At 38.0% G+C, this 14955-nt stretch overlaps 1 non-coding gene and 1 pseudogene across 1 annotated transcript; one reads left to right on the top strand and one right to left on the bottom strand.

Annotated features, from left to right (window-relative positions):
- Positions 1 to 621: 621 nt before the first annotated feature.
- LOC148544166 (small nucleolar RNA R71) lies at positions 622 to 729 on the top strand. Its single transcript, XR_015901185.1, has one exon. It is a non-coding gene; the product is annotated as a small nucleolar RNA R71 (small nucleolar RNA).
- A 5399-nt stretch (positions 730 to 6128) lies between these two features.
- LOC148544165 (uncharacterized) lies at positions 6129 to 9979 on the bottom strand (annotated as a pseudogene).
- Positions 9980 to 14955: the final 4976 nt, after the last annotated feature.

Raw genomic sequence — 14955 nt, 5'->3', positions numbered from 1 at the left:
TTCATTCATGAAACTTACAGTGGCCTTGGACAGATCAGAGACTAAGTTTGCCAAATTAGAGGTATTTTGTTCAGAATTCTCTGTCTGTTGCTGAGTGGATGATGGAAAAGGCTTGCTATTGCTAAACCTGTTTCTTCCACCATTATTAAAGCCTTGTTGAGGCCTTTGATCCTTCCATGAGAGATTTGGATGATTTCTCCATGATGGATTATAGGTGTTTCCATAAGGTTCACCCATGTAATTTACCTCTGCTATTGCAGGGTTTTCAGGATCATAAGCTTCTTCTTCAGAAGATGCCTCTTGAGTACTGTTGGATGCAGCTTGCATTCCATTCAGACTCTGAGAAATCATATTGACTTGCTGAGTCAATATTTTGTTCTGAGCCAATATGGCATTCAGAGTATCAACTTCAAGAACTCCCTTCTTCATAGGCGTCCCATTGTTCACAGGATTCCTTTCAGAAGTGTACATGAACTGGTTATTTGCAACCATGTCAATGAGTTCTTGAGCTTCTGCAGGCATTTTCTTTAGGTGAATGGATCCACCTGCAGAAGTATCCAATGACATCTTTGATAGCTCAGATAAACCATCATAGAATATATCCAGGATGGTCCATTCTAAAAGCATGTCAGAAGGACACTTTTTGGTCAGCTGCTTGTATCTTTCCCAAGCTTCATAGAGGGATTCACCTTCTTTCTGTTTGAAAGTTTGGACATCCACTTTAAGCTTGCTCAGCTTTTGAGGAGGAAAGAACTTGGCTAAGAAAACCGTGACCAGCTTATCCCAAGAGTTCAGGCTGTCTTTGGGTTGAGAGTCCAACCATATTCTAGCTCTGTCTCTTACAGCAAATGGGAAAAGCATGAGCCTGTAGACTTCAGGATCTACTCCATTAGTCTTAACAGTATCACAGATCTGCAAGAATTCAGTTAAGAACTGAAAAGGATCTTCAGATGGAAGTCCATGAAACTTGCAGTTCTGCTGCATCAGAGAAACTAATTGAGGTTTCAGCTCAAAATTGTTTGCTCCAATGGTAGGAATAGAGATGCTTCTTCCATGTAACTTGGAATTTGGTGCAGTAAAGTCACCAAGCATTCTCCTTGCATTGTTGTTGGGTTCGGCTGCCATCTCCTTTACTTGTTCGAAATTTTCAATCAAGTTGTCTCTGGATTGTTGTAATTTAGCTTCTCTTAGTTTTCTCTTCAGAGTCCTTTCAGGTTCTGGATCAGCTTCAACAAGAATGCCTTTTTCTCTGTCCCTGCTCATAAGAAAGAGAAGAGAAAAAGAAAAGAGGAGGAATCCTCTATGTCACAGCAAGGAGGTTCCTTATTGTTAGTAGAAAAAGAAGAAGAAGAAAAATTCGAACACAGATAGAAGAGGGGGTTCGAATTTGGTGAGTGATGTGAGGAAGAGATGTTAGTAGATGAATAAATAAATAGAATAAGAGGAGAGAGGGAAAATTTCGAAAATAATTTTTTGAAAAAGAGTTAGTGATTTTCGAAAATAGTTTTTGAAAAAGGTTAGTAATTTTCGAAAATGAAAATTAAGAATTAAAATAATTAATTAATTAAAAAGAAATTTTGAAAAAGGGGGGAGATATTTTCGAAAATTAGAGAGAGAGAGAGAGTTAGTTAGGTGGTTTTGAAAAAGATAAGAAACAAACAAAAAGTTAGTTAGTTAGTTGAAACAAATTTTGAAAAGATAAGAAGTTAGGAAGTTAGAAAAGATATTTTGAAATCATATTTTTGAAAAAGATAAGATAAGAAGATATTTTTGAAAAGATATGATTGAAATTGGTTTTGAAAAAGATTTGATTTTTAAAATCACAATTAATGACTTGATTCACAAGAAATCACAATATATGATTCTAGAACTTAAAGTTTGAATCTTTCTTAACAAGCAAGTAACAAACTTAAAATTTTTGAATCAAAACATTAATTGTTATTGTTATTTTTGAAAATTTGATATAAAAAATAAGAAAAAGATTTTTGAAAAATATTTTTGGAATTTTCGAAAATAACTAAGAAATTTGAAAAAGATTTGATTTTTGAAAAAGATTTTGAAAAAGATAAGATTTTCAAATTGAAAATTTGATTTGACTCAAAGAAACAACTTGATTTTAAAAATTTTTGAAAAAGTCAATCCAAATTTTCGAATTTGATGAGAGAGAAAAAGGGAAAGATATTTTTTTGATTTTTGAATTTTTATGATGAGAGAGAAAAATTTAAAACATCATTTTCATGTTTTTCTCTTTTATTTTTGAATCAAACAAGGAATGCATGCAAGAACACTATGAATGTCAAGATGAACACCAAGAACACTATGAAGATCATGATGAACATCAAGAATATATTTTTGAAAAATTTTTAATGCAAAGAAAACATGCAAGACACCAAACTTAGAATTCTTTAATGTTTAGACACTAAGAATTCAAGAATGCATATGAAAAACAAGAAAAGACACAAAACATGCAAATGCAAAGATCAAACAAGAAGACTTACCAAGAACAACTTGAAGATCATGAAGAACACTATGAATGCATGAGAATTTTCGAAAAATGCAAGATGCACATGCAATTGACACCAAACTTATAACATGACTCAAGACTCAAACAAGAAACACAAAAATATTTTTTTGATTTTTATGATTTTCTAATTTTTTTTTGTATTTTTTTCGAAAATTATTTGAAAAACAAAAATAAGGATTTCAAAATTTTTAATGTGAATTCCAGGAATCTTATACTCTAAAGCTCCAATCAAAGGGTCAGGCATGGCTTAATAGCCAGCCAAGCTTTAGTATGTAAATCAGGAACAGTAGCAGGTGGATTAGCAACTACTAGCTTGCTCTTGATAACAAATTGGAAGCCTCAGTCCAAATGAATTTAGACATGGCTTTACATGCTTCATGAACACTAGAATTCATTCTTAAAAATTTTGAATAAAATTATATTTTTGAAAACATTTTTTTTTATTTAATTTTTTTTTCGAAAACAAAGGAGAAATTTTTGAAAAATTTTTGAAAAATGTTTGAAAACAAAACAAAAAGAAAATTACCTAATCTGAGCAACAAGATGAACCGTCAATTGTCCATACTCGAACAATCCCCGGCAACGGCGCCAAAAACTTGGTGCGCAGAAATTGTGATTACACTTTGATTATGTAAAATTCATAGCTCTTTCTTTCCCTGGTAATGGCGCCAAAAACATGATGCCAATACCATGGTTCACAACTTCACACAACTAACCAGCAAGTGCACTGGGTCGTCCAAGTAATACCTTACGTGAGTAAGGGTCGAATCCCACGGAGATTGTTGGTATGAAGCAAGCTATGGTCACCTTGTAAATCTCAGTCAGGCAGATATAAATTGATAATGGTGTTTTCGAATAATAATTAAATAAACATAAAATAAGGATAGAAACACTTATGTAAATTATTGGTGAGAATTTCAGATAAGCGAATAGAGATACTTTCGTTCCTCTGAACCTCTGCTTTCCTGCTATCTTCATCCAATCAGTCTTACTCCTTTCCATGGCTGGCTTTATGTGATACATCACCATTGTCAATGGCTACTTTCGGTCTTCTCTCGGGAAAATGATCCAAATGCCCTGTCACGGCACGGCTAATTGTCTGGAGGCATCACCCTTGTCAATGGTTTCATCCCATCCTCTCAGTGAAAATGGTCAACGCACCCTGTCACGGCACGGCTATTCATCTGTCGGTTCTCGATCATGCTAGAATAGGATTTACTATCCTTTTGCGTCTGTCACTACGCCCAGCAATCGCGAGTTTGAAGCTCGTCATAGTCATTCAATCATTGAATCCTACTCGGAATACCACAGACAAGGTTTAGACTTTCTGGATTCTCTTGAATGCCGCCATCATTCTAGCTTACACCACGAAGATTCCGATTAAGAGATCTAAGAGATACTCATTCAGTCGAAGGTAGAACGGAAGTGGTTGTCAGGCATGCGTTCATAGGGAATGATGATGATTGTCATGTTCATCACATTCAGGTTGAAGAGCGAATGAATATCTTAGAAGCGAAATAAGATGAATTGAATAGAAAACAGTAGTACTTTGCATTAATCTTTGAGGAACAGCAGAGCTCCACACCTTAATCTATGGAGTGTAGAAACTCTACCGTGAAAATACATAAGTGATAATGGAGTTCATTGGTCTCGGCCCCAGAGGGGAACCGGAGCAACCAAGACTCTGAATACAATGATAAAAAGTTCTATTTATAATAAACTAGTCACTAGGGTTTACAAGAGTAAGTAATTGATGCATAAATCCACTTCCGGTGCCCACTTGGTGTGTTCTTGGGCTGAGCTTGAGTGTTGCACGTGTAGAGGTTCTTCTTGGAGTTGAACGCCAGTTTTTATGCCAGTTTGGGCGTTCAACTCTGGTTTTGGATCCTTTTCTAGCGCTGGACGCCAGAATTGGGCAGAGAGCTGGCGTTGAATGCCAGTTTGCGTCGTCTATTCTTGGCCAAAGTATGGACTATTATATATTGCTGGAAAGCCCTGGATGTATACTTTCCAACTCAATTAGAAGCGCGCCATTTTAAGTTCTATAGCTCCAGAAAATCCACTTTGAGTGCAGGGAGGTCAGAATCCAACAGCATCAGCAGTCCTTCTTCAACCTCTGAATCTGATTTTTGCTCAAGTCCCTCAATTTCAGTCAGAAAATACCTGAAATCACAGAAAAACACCCAAACTCATGGTAAAGTCCAGAAATGTGAATTTAACATAAAAACTAATGAAAACATCCCTAAAAGTAACTAGATTCTACTAAAAACATACTAAAAACAATGCCAAAAAGCGTATAAATTATCCGCTCATCAACAATACTGTTTATTTTAGGTAGCATTTGGCGGAATTTGATGGAGTTTCTGCAGAGAAAGAGAAGAAGCCAAGGAGATGACCAGCGAATACCGATGCAGACGCATGGCTCACGCGATCGCGCGGAATGAAGGAAATCGCAATGACGCGATCACGTGCCTGACGCGATCGCGTGGACTGGAATATGCACAAATGACGCGAACGCATGGACGACGCGGACGCGTCACATAAGCGATCTGCAGAATTGACAGAAAACGCTGGGGGCGATTTCTAGGCTGTTTTAACTCAATTTTCAGCCCAGAAAACACTTATTAGAAGCTGCAGAATGGACAGAACAAGTGGTCTCCACCCATCAACTGAAGATCTGTTAATTAATTCAAATTTAAATTCAAATCTTAGAATGAGGAAAAGATATTATTTTAATTTTTAGTTTTAGATATTAGATTTTAAATTTATTAGGATTAGTTATAAAAAGGGAGAAACTTTCCTTCCTTTGGAGGGAGGTCCTGGGGGAGATTCCACCTCATCCTATCAGGGGAACATAATTGACAATCCTAATTTTCTCTCTTTTCTATGAGCAACTAAACCTCCACTGTTAAGGTTAGGAGCTCTGTCTATTTGTATGGATTGATTTTATTGCTTTTTCTATTTTAATTTATGTGTGGATTTATATTTAAGAATTGTTTTCGCTCTTTATTTTATGAATTTGGGTGGAACGGAAGTATGACCCTCTTTCTATTTGAGTTCCTGTAAAACTTGGGAAAGCTCTTTACTTGAACAACAGCTTGAAAATAATTTCTCCTAAATTTTAATTATTTGGATTTAACGGGATACGTGACATATAATCCTTTTATTTTTGGGTAATTAGAATTTTTGTGGCATATAAACTAGAAATTGATTATCACCCTCTAATTGGAATTAATTGACCAAGGAATTGGCTGTTGATGAATTTTAGAGGAGACTAGAAAGGTCTAAGGAATTAGGGTCTAGTCACATATAGTTTGCCATAAATTAAATCCTACATGATTAAAATAGTTAGTAAGAAAAATTAATCAGGAAAAATAGATAACTCTAAAACCTTAACTATTTTCTCCATATTTTCTTCCCAATTTATTTACTTTACTATTTTAATTTCTGCACGATTGAATATTCAAATACTCTTTTCTGTTTGTCTAACTAATCCTATCAAACGCTATTGTTGCTTAATCCATCAATCCTCGTGGGATCGACCCTTACTCACGTAAGGTATTACTTGGTACGACCCGGTGCACTTGCTGGTAAGTAAGTGTGGTTACAAATACCGCATCAGGTCCCTGGCATAAAGAGCTTCCAAGGGAGTCATCTTGATACTACTGTGCCACGAGGAGTTATACCAAAACTCAGCCCACAGCAAAAACTCCAGCCAGCGCTTAGGATTCTCGAAACAAAAACAACGTAAATACATCTCCAGGGTTCGATTACAAACTTCACTCTGGCCATCAGTTTGGAGATGATAAGCTGAGCTCAATGCTAATTTAGTACCTTGGATGCGAAAGAGGTGCTGCCAAAATTTGCTGATAAATACCCGATCCCTATCCGATACAATAGATTTTGGGAAACCATGCAACTTAACCACATTGTTGATAAAAGTTTCTGCAACTGTCCTGCTATTAAAATCTTGTTTCAAGGGAAGGAAATGGGCATACTTAGTCAAACGATCGACAACCACCATGATAACTGAATAGCCGGATGAAACTGGCAGAGACACAATGAAATCCATGGCAATATCTTCCCATACCTGTGAAGGGATGGGTAATGGCTTGAACAAACTGGTTGGTGCCTTGTTCTCTGCCTTTGCTTGTTGACAAATGCAGCAAGATAAGACATACTGCTTGATATCCTTTCACATATGAGGCCAATAGAAAATGGAACAAATGCGTTCCACAGTCTTAGCAATTCTCGCATGACCACCAATCACACTATCATGGTATTCATGGAGGATTTGCCTAATTAAAGTGCTCTTGGAAGGTACCACTAATCGGTTCTTCCACAACAAGAGGCCATTTTAACAAGAGTAATTCAAATCCTCAACTGAATTGGAGTTTCACTTTGCCAATAATACTCGGAGATCCTCATCCGCAGACCAATCCCCAAAGAAGCTGCGAGAGAGTGCATCCGCTGCAACATTTTCAGTCCCAGCCTTGTAATAGATTTCAAAATCAAAATTGAGCAATTTATGAAGCCATTTATGTTGCTCTGGTGTATGAAGATCTTGTTCTAAGAGCGCTTTCAAGCTTTGGTGATCAGTGCGCAAGATAAATCTTTTCCCTAGCAAGTAATGGCGAAACTTAGCTAAGGCTTCAGTGATGGCGTAAAACTCTCTGATGTAAGCGGATTGCTTCTGTAAAGTAGGCGGTAGTTTCTTGGAAAAATAAGCAATGGAATATTTTTGTTGAATCAAAACAGCCCCAACACCAGTACCTGAAGCGTCTGTCTCCACTTCAAAAGGAATATTAAAATTGGGCAATGCCAAGACTGGTTTGGTGCATATTGCATGCTGCAACTATTGAAAGGCTTGAGTAGCTTACTCTGACCAATTAAACGAGTCTTTCTTAAGTAAATTAGTGAGAGGAGCTGCTAATGAGGCATACCCTTTAATAAATCGTTGATAATAACCAGTAAGGCCTAAAAACCCCCGAAGCTGCTTTACGCTTGCAGGTTGAGGCCATTCCAGAATTGCCTGAACCTTAGCCATTTTCATGTGAACACCACTGCCCCTGATTGTATGTCCCAAATAATCGACTTCCGAGGAGCCAAAAAGGCATTTGGAAAGTTTAGCAAATAGAGACTCTTGCTGCAGCAGTTTTAAGACTAGTTCCAAATGCTCTAAATGTAAGTCAAAACCACTACTATAGACTAGTATATCATAAAAAAAAAAAACTAGCACAAATTTGCGCAAGTAAGGATGAATATATCATTCATAAGGCTCTAAAAAGTAGCAGGGGCATTGGTGAGGCCGAAGGGCATCACTAACCATTCATACAGCCCTTGATGCGTGCAAAACGCTGTCTTAAAGCAATCCTCAGGTTTGACTAAGATTTGGTGGTAACCCGAGCGAAGATCCAGTTTCGAAAAAATAGTAGCCTCAAAGACTTCATCCAACAACTCATCAATGGTAGGAATGAGAAAGCAATCTTTGACTGTAATTGCATTTAATGCCCGATAATCAGTGCAAAAATGCCATGTGCCATCCTTTTTCTTGACTAAAAGAATGAGAGAGGAAAAAGGGCTTTTGCTGGGTTGAATTATCCCCTCTTGCAGCATCTCAAACACCATTGTTTCAATTTGTGCTTTCAAGTTGTGAGGGTAACAATAAGGACGGGATTTAACTGGTGCATCCCCTTCAATTAAAGGAATACCATGATCTTGGGAACGTCAGGAAGGAAGACCCGAAGGCTGCTCAAAAATAACAGCATATTGCTGCATTAAACTAACCAAGGCAGGGTGAAGAGCTTCTGGTAACTGCAAGGGGGCTTGACAATCTCATCCAATTGCTGAAGTTCAAGATTAAATACTGTAGCCACTGCATCGGTGCTTACCAACCTTCGTATATGATGAAATTGAGCTTGAGATGAAGGTGGACTCTTATAACCCTGCACAGTGACAAATTCTCCTTTATGCCAAAAGCGAAGAAATGAAGAATTATAGTCTACAATATGAGCCTTCAATGTTTGTAACCAAGTTGAACCAATCACCAACTCTCCCCCAGCCACATGGAGCACGTAAACCTCTGGAATGCTAACAAGGCAACCTGAGATTAACATCCAAACTAGCAATGCGACCCTCTACCGGCAAGACTTCAAAACTGCCTACTATCACCTTAAATCCCAATGCAGGTTCAATAGGTAGATTAAAAATTTTGGATATGCGAGGTTGAATAAAACTATCCAAACTGCCACCATCAATCAGGGCCTAGACCTCTAGCCCATTGATGATAGCGTTAACACGGATCAAAGTAGGACCACTTGTACCATGCATAGCATTGTAAGATAAATGATGCTCAACTACCTGAGACTCCAACGCCTCCAAACTGGGTTCAAATTCCAATGACTCTTGCATCCATGTGTCCCCTCCATCTGCATCATCTAACACTAGTTGCAGTTGCATATACTGGCAATTTGGGCAACAGTGAGCAACTAAAAATTTCTCATCGCACCAGTAACATAATCTCTTCTCCCGTTTGCTTTGAATCTCCACCGGGGACAGTTTCCGCACCGAGCTTTTCATCGGCGGTAAGGCAGGACGCTGGGGTGGATTCGGAAGCAACGGCGGTAGAGTATTCTGCTAAATGGGCCTATTACTCGAAATTGTAGCTGCAGGAGTCGGCTGAGGACGGGGAGAGGCCGGACCATAAGTGCTTCTCGATACTGAAAAAAACTTGTCCTCGTAAAGTCTAGCTAATGTGACCGCACGCATCAGGGAGGGAGGGCACTGTGCCTTCACCTCTCGTCTAATATCAGATTTTAACCCACTAATAAAACAATCCTTCAATACATCAGGGGGATCAATCTGTGTGCGATTAGCTAAAGCAACAAATTCGGAGTAATAGTCGCTCACTGTACCCAATTGTTGCAATTTGAATAATATTTTCCGCGGTGATTCATACAGAGAAGGCCCGAATTCGAGTTCAATGGCACGCTTCAACTGATTCCATATACGAAATCGAGCAGAGCGTTGTGACATTTGAAACCAAGGAATCGCGGCACCGGTCATGTGAATAGCCGCGATGCTGATTTGCTCTTCCTCAGGCACACGAAAGTAGTCAAAATACTGATCCAGAGAAAAGATCCAACCTAACGCATCAAAAGCATCAAATTTAGGCAGATCGAAACCCACTCGACGCGGTTGCATAAAAGGACGCTAGTGGAATTCTGACCCTGAGTTCGAACCATGGGAGAGCTCATGCAACTCAGATCTGTGATGAGGCTGGGCATGGAGAAGCTGAGTAATAGATTGTTGCAGCGCGCCAATTTTCAAATATGTTGCTTCTGACGATCGCGCGTGCTCAGCACGAGTCTCCTCCGAAATGGATTCGAACATCTGAAAGAGTTTCTTGATGTCAGCTTCCATGCCTTTCATGCGGGTATTGTCAGCTATAGCCATGGGATGAAAGCACCAAATGATACAAGGAAGCCAATATATTGAAGAAAATGTAGTGTGGTGTTAATATTGAGTATGAGTATCAATAAGCAATTCACAATATAGAAGTATGAGTATAAAGGAATTGAAGAATATGACTAGCAGAAAGAAGAAGGGGTTTAAGAAGAATAAGACAGTGCAAAATCCCTAGCCTTAGGAAGCAGCCAGCAACCAGTAACCTGAGACAAGAATAAAGGGTGTACTAAGAAATTGAGAAGAATTAGAAAAGGGATAGAATATGGGAAAAGAGAATAGCTACAGGAAAGGAGAATTCATATCACAATTCACTAATGATCATAATCCTCCAACCACTTGCTATTTGTTTTCTCCCTGGTGCTCTTCCTGCTGCCCGAAATAGGTGGACCAGCTCCCACCTGTCCATGGTTTGTTACAACCCTTCCTTCCAACCCTGCCTGACTTTTGTTTATGTACTCTTCGCTTTTATTTATGTACTCCTCGTTTTCTATATTCGTATCATCAGCCAAATAAGCTTTAAATTTAAATAACTTTGGTCTTCTACTTTTTTACTCCAAATCCAGTAGTAGAATATTGTGATCAGAATTAACAGTAGGTAACCCATTCAATACTGCATGTTGGAACCATTTTCTCCACTTTCAATTTACTAGCATTATATCAAGTCTCTCCTTAGTGACAAAACCATTTCTGGGATTACTAAACCAAGTGAATTTCATGCCTTTTAATTTCATATCCATTAATTCATTATCATCCACAAAAGCTCTAAAAGCCTGAATTTGATTTATAGGCTTAGCGTGCAAACCAATTTTTTCATCTTGAGACAAAACATCTTAAAGTCACCCAAAACCAATTTAGGCCCCTGCAGATTCTGCCTTCTCACAGTAAGCTCCCTCCATAGTTCTTTCCTTCTTTTGGGATCGGGATGCCCATAGGTAAATATCCCCTATCAATCATCAAATTCATTATTATTAATATTAGCTATAATATAATTATGACACCACTCATAAACATTAAGGTTTATATTAACATTCCAAAATAAACAAAGGTCCCAGACAGTCTCCGGGGTTCCACACAAAACATCTTGTCATATTTTAACCTTCTTCTAATCCTATTGATATTATTACTATTCACTTTAGTTTCCAAAAGAAAAACTATAGACAGCTTAAATTGTTTACACAAACTCAAAAGCTCATTAATTGTCGTAAGCGCCGCCAACCCACAACAGTTCCAACTGAGGACCTTCATGGCTGTGGGTGGAACATGTGTTGGCCCACCTCCTTAGCCATAATAATGTCTTCACGCTTCATCCTCTTCTTGCTTTCTTCTTCTATTTCATTAGCCATTATATTCATCTCATTTTCATTTTTAAACATTAGTTGGTCCTCTGGTTCCCTTTTCCTCTTCAGATTTAGGCAATTCTCAATGTTCTGGACTAGTTCTATTTTCCAATTTTTTCCTATCCTCTCTACTACCTCAATACTCCTTTCCATTTCATATTTCTCTGTTGCTAACTTGTCATCTTCTTCCCCTGCCGACTCTAGGAAATACATTTTTCCTCTTCAGTTACATGCATTGACGCTTTCCCTTCCTTATTCGCTGCACTCTTCATCTTTGTTTTCCCTCTGATGCTCCAAATGGTTCCTCTTTCTTTCATATTTATTTTCATGTTGGTCTTCAGGGCTGCCTCCTTGCTTGTGCTCCTTTCCACAACCTTCTTCCTGACTCCCATTGTTTCTCTTAAAATTTCTATTATAGTTTTGGCCTTATCCTTGCCTAGGCTTTGAACCACATTTATTTGGACTTTCTGATAATTTTCCTTTTCTCCAACAGCAAGGTATCCTTCACTATATATATTGAAGCCCATCTGTTCTCTTTCCTCTAATCCAATGTGTGTGAAATATTGGTCGTATTAGCCTAAGACCTATGATCTCTATTTCCTGGCCCAGCTTTACTTTTCTTGAACATTTCTTTAACCTCTTCTTTTTCCTGAACTAGACCTAATTCTTCCCTTGTATCTTCTCTGTCATTGATCAGCATTATTTTTGGGATTCTTCCACCAACTCCCTTGATCCATGGCTTTCCTTTCCTACTCCTTCATGATTGTCGTGCATAACCTCTCCTAGCCCCTGTTCTCCTGCTCCTACTCCCCACCCAGTCCCACTTTCTTTGGTTTGTTACTTTTCTCTACTCTCTCCTGTAGTGTGTGCAGATTCACGTGCCTGTTCTACCATAGCTGTGCTTCTAGGTTCTTCTTCACTCATACGTTCCTCATCCATTGGAGAAAGCAGTTTAGCTCTGTTTACTCCTAAACCTGGTCCATATCTTGGGATGCTTGGGTTCCAAACTGCCATAGCCATGGGTCTATTGCAATCTTTCTTTCTGTTAGAGATATAACTATTAGTGTTACCTTCTCCTATCAGCTTAAACTTTTGGGATGAGTGGTTTCATGACATGGTATCAGAGCTCTATATCCAAAAGGTCAAGAGTTCGATCCTTGGTGAACCCCAAAAAAAAGTGAAAAAGATAGCAAATCAAGCAAACCCAAAAGAGAGGCTCTTGCTTGAGGGGGATGAAAAAGTAACCATTAGTGTTACTTTCTCCTATCAGCCTAAGCTTTTGGGATGAGTGGTTTCATGACACTTTCCATGACCAAGTATACCGTAGTTGAAACAATAACTATCTTGTATTCTTTTGTATTTCAATGCTACTATCTTGTATTCTTTTGTATTTGAACTCTACTCAAACACTTGAAAGTTTATCTCTGGATAGCCACACCCATGTGGGTAGAGGTTCATTTATATTAACCGCTGCTCTTACTCTCAAAAAAATTCTTTCCAAAACATTACCCTTTCCAGGATTCTCGGATTCCACCACTAGTCCTAACTTTTTCCTGATGGTTTCAGCTACATTTATGTTCAAGTATTCCAAGGAAACTCCATGCATTTGCACCCATAACAGCATGTGGTTATGCTTCACATCATAAGCTAATTCATGTTGATCCCATATTTGTAGGTTGATGAGTTGACCCTAATGCGCCATGGACCTCCATCTAGGATTTAAAGACCCCTCTTCTTGTTGCTGAAACTGATCACCATTTTATTTCTACCTACCTTAGAAAAAGTCACTCCCTTTGGATTACCCCACATCCCTAGTAGAGCGTTTTTGCTGGTCTTGAAGTTTATGTCCTTGTCCGAGATTATTTTTCCTACCAAGTTGAGATTTTTCTAACTGTACATTTTCTCCAGTATTCTTTTGATTGAAATCACTTTTGCCCTCTATGGTTTGACTCCCTTCTTTGTCCATAATGCGTCTCCAATCCCTGTAGTGATGAATATGCCGGTGTATATTGGAAGGCTGGTGATGTTTCTAACTAAGCTAGTGGGTATAAAGATAATGTAGTTTGTCTGTTATTTTTTCAAATTTTTTATTTTCTATTACTGGTATTATTGTTGTAGGTTGTGTGTGAAAATAAAGGTGAAAAGCTGAAGGAAGGTAAAGAAGTTGAAAGACAGAACCTTTAGTTCTACGTGGCTCTTCTACAAAGAAAAAGGACTCTCAAAGAGAAAGAACTCTCCTCCAGACAAAGGTAGGTAACTATAAATATATTTGAAACCTAAACAAGATAATATAGTAAGTTTTTAGGCCACTTTAAATTTTAGCCCAATTTAATACTTTTTGTAAATCTTTTAATAGGTTTTTTGGAAAGTTTTTAGCAAAGTCAGGTCTCTCAACATGACAGACCAAATATCCAAAAAGGCTTCTACAGCAAGCACGTGCCAAATATGTTGGAACGTGAGGTAAAAGCAATGTTCTGAAAATCAATTTGAACCGGCCAGTAGAACCGATCAAACCGGAAACCATTGATAAACATGGTTCAGACAAAAGACAAAACTACAAGATTTGAAAATTGAAGTTGGCCTGCCGAACCGACCGGGAACCAGTCTGTCAAACCAAACCGTGACCCGGTTGGTTTTTGAAATTTGCCCCAAAACGCCGTGTTTTGCATGCTGGAAAGGCCAAAAGGAACCCTAATCACCCACACAGACCCATTCACCCCTCTCCTCTCTCGAGCCTCCACTCTCACCGCCCACGTCTCCAGTATCCACTCTCACTCTCCGTTGGGCCACCGCCACTTCTATCCAGCCACCGTCGCTGTCGCAATATCTGTTGAGCCAACGTCATCCAACTCTGTTCGCGCAGCCACGAACTGTCGCGAAGTCATTCTTCGAAAATCGCAGCCACGGCTAGTGTCAGTTTTCGTCGCGCAGTGTCTTTCTGCCGGCACCAGTTTTGTTCGACACTTTCCGTCACGGCATTGTCCCTGCCAGCTCTGCATTTTTCCAGGTTTCCAGCTTCTAACCCTAGGTATAAATTCTGTTGATTGTAATAATAATTGCTGAAGCATGATTAATTCATTTAATTGTTGAAGCTGATTGCTAGTTATTAGAATATTTTACAGACACTGTTTGAAATATTTTTCACATCAAAAGTGATTAATTGTTGGTTCTAAATTTTGTTTTTGATTGCTTGAAACATGAATAATTATTGAAGCTGATTGGTGGTTATTAGAATATTTTTCACATACTGTTTAGAATGTTTTTCACATCAAAAATAATTAATTGTTTGTTCTAAGCTTTAGTTTTAATTGCTTGAAGTATGATTAATTGTTAAAACTGATTAATTATTAAAGCATGATTAAATGATTAATTGTTAAAGCTGATTGTTTGAAGTATAATTAATAATTAAATAATTGAATAATTGTTGAATAATTTTAGATAATTTTAAATATTGTTTATTGAGATTATTGTATAATGGGTTGCTATAATATTATAATTAAATTGTATTATTATAAAATTAATGATAATTTTTAAATATAAATGATAGTATCAACCAAAAATTACCTAAAAATAATAATGCTGAAAGCGTAAAACTTAACATATATATTTACTAACGGGCCTGCTACA

This window comes from Arachis ipaensis, chromosome B9, assembly GCF_059453495.1.
Source record: "Arachis ipaensis isolate K30076 ecotype BB chromosome B9, ASM5945349v1, whole genome shotgun sequence".
Lineage (NCBI taxonomy): Eukaryota > Viridiplantae > Streptophyta > Magnoliopsida > Fabales > Fabaceae > Arachis > Arachis ipaensis.
This window is presented reverse-complemented; position numbering and strand designations above follow the sequence as displayed.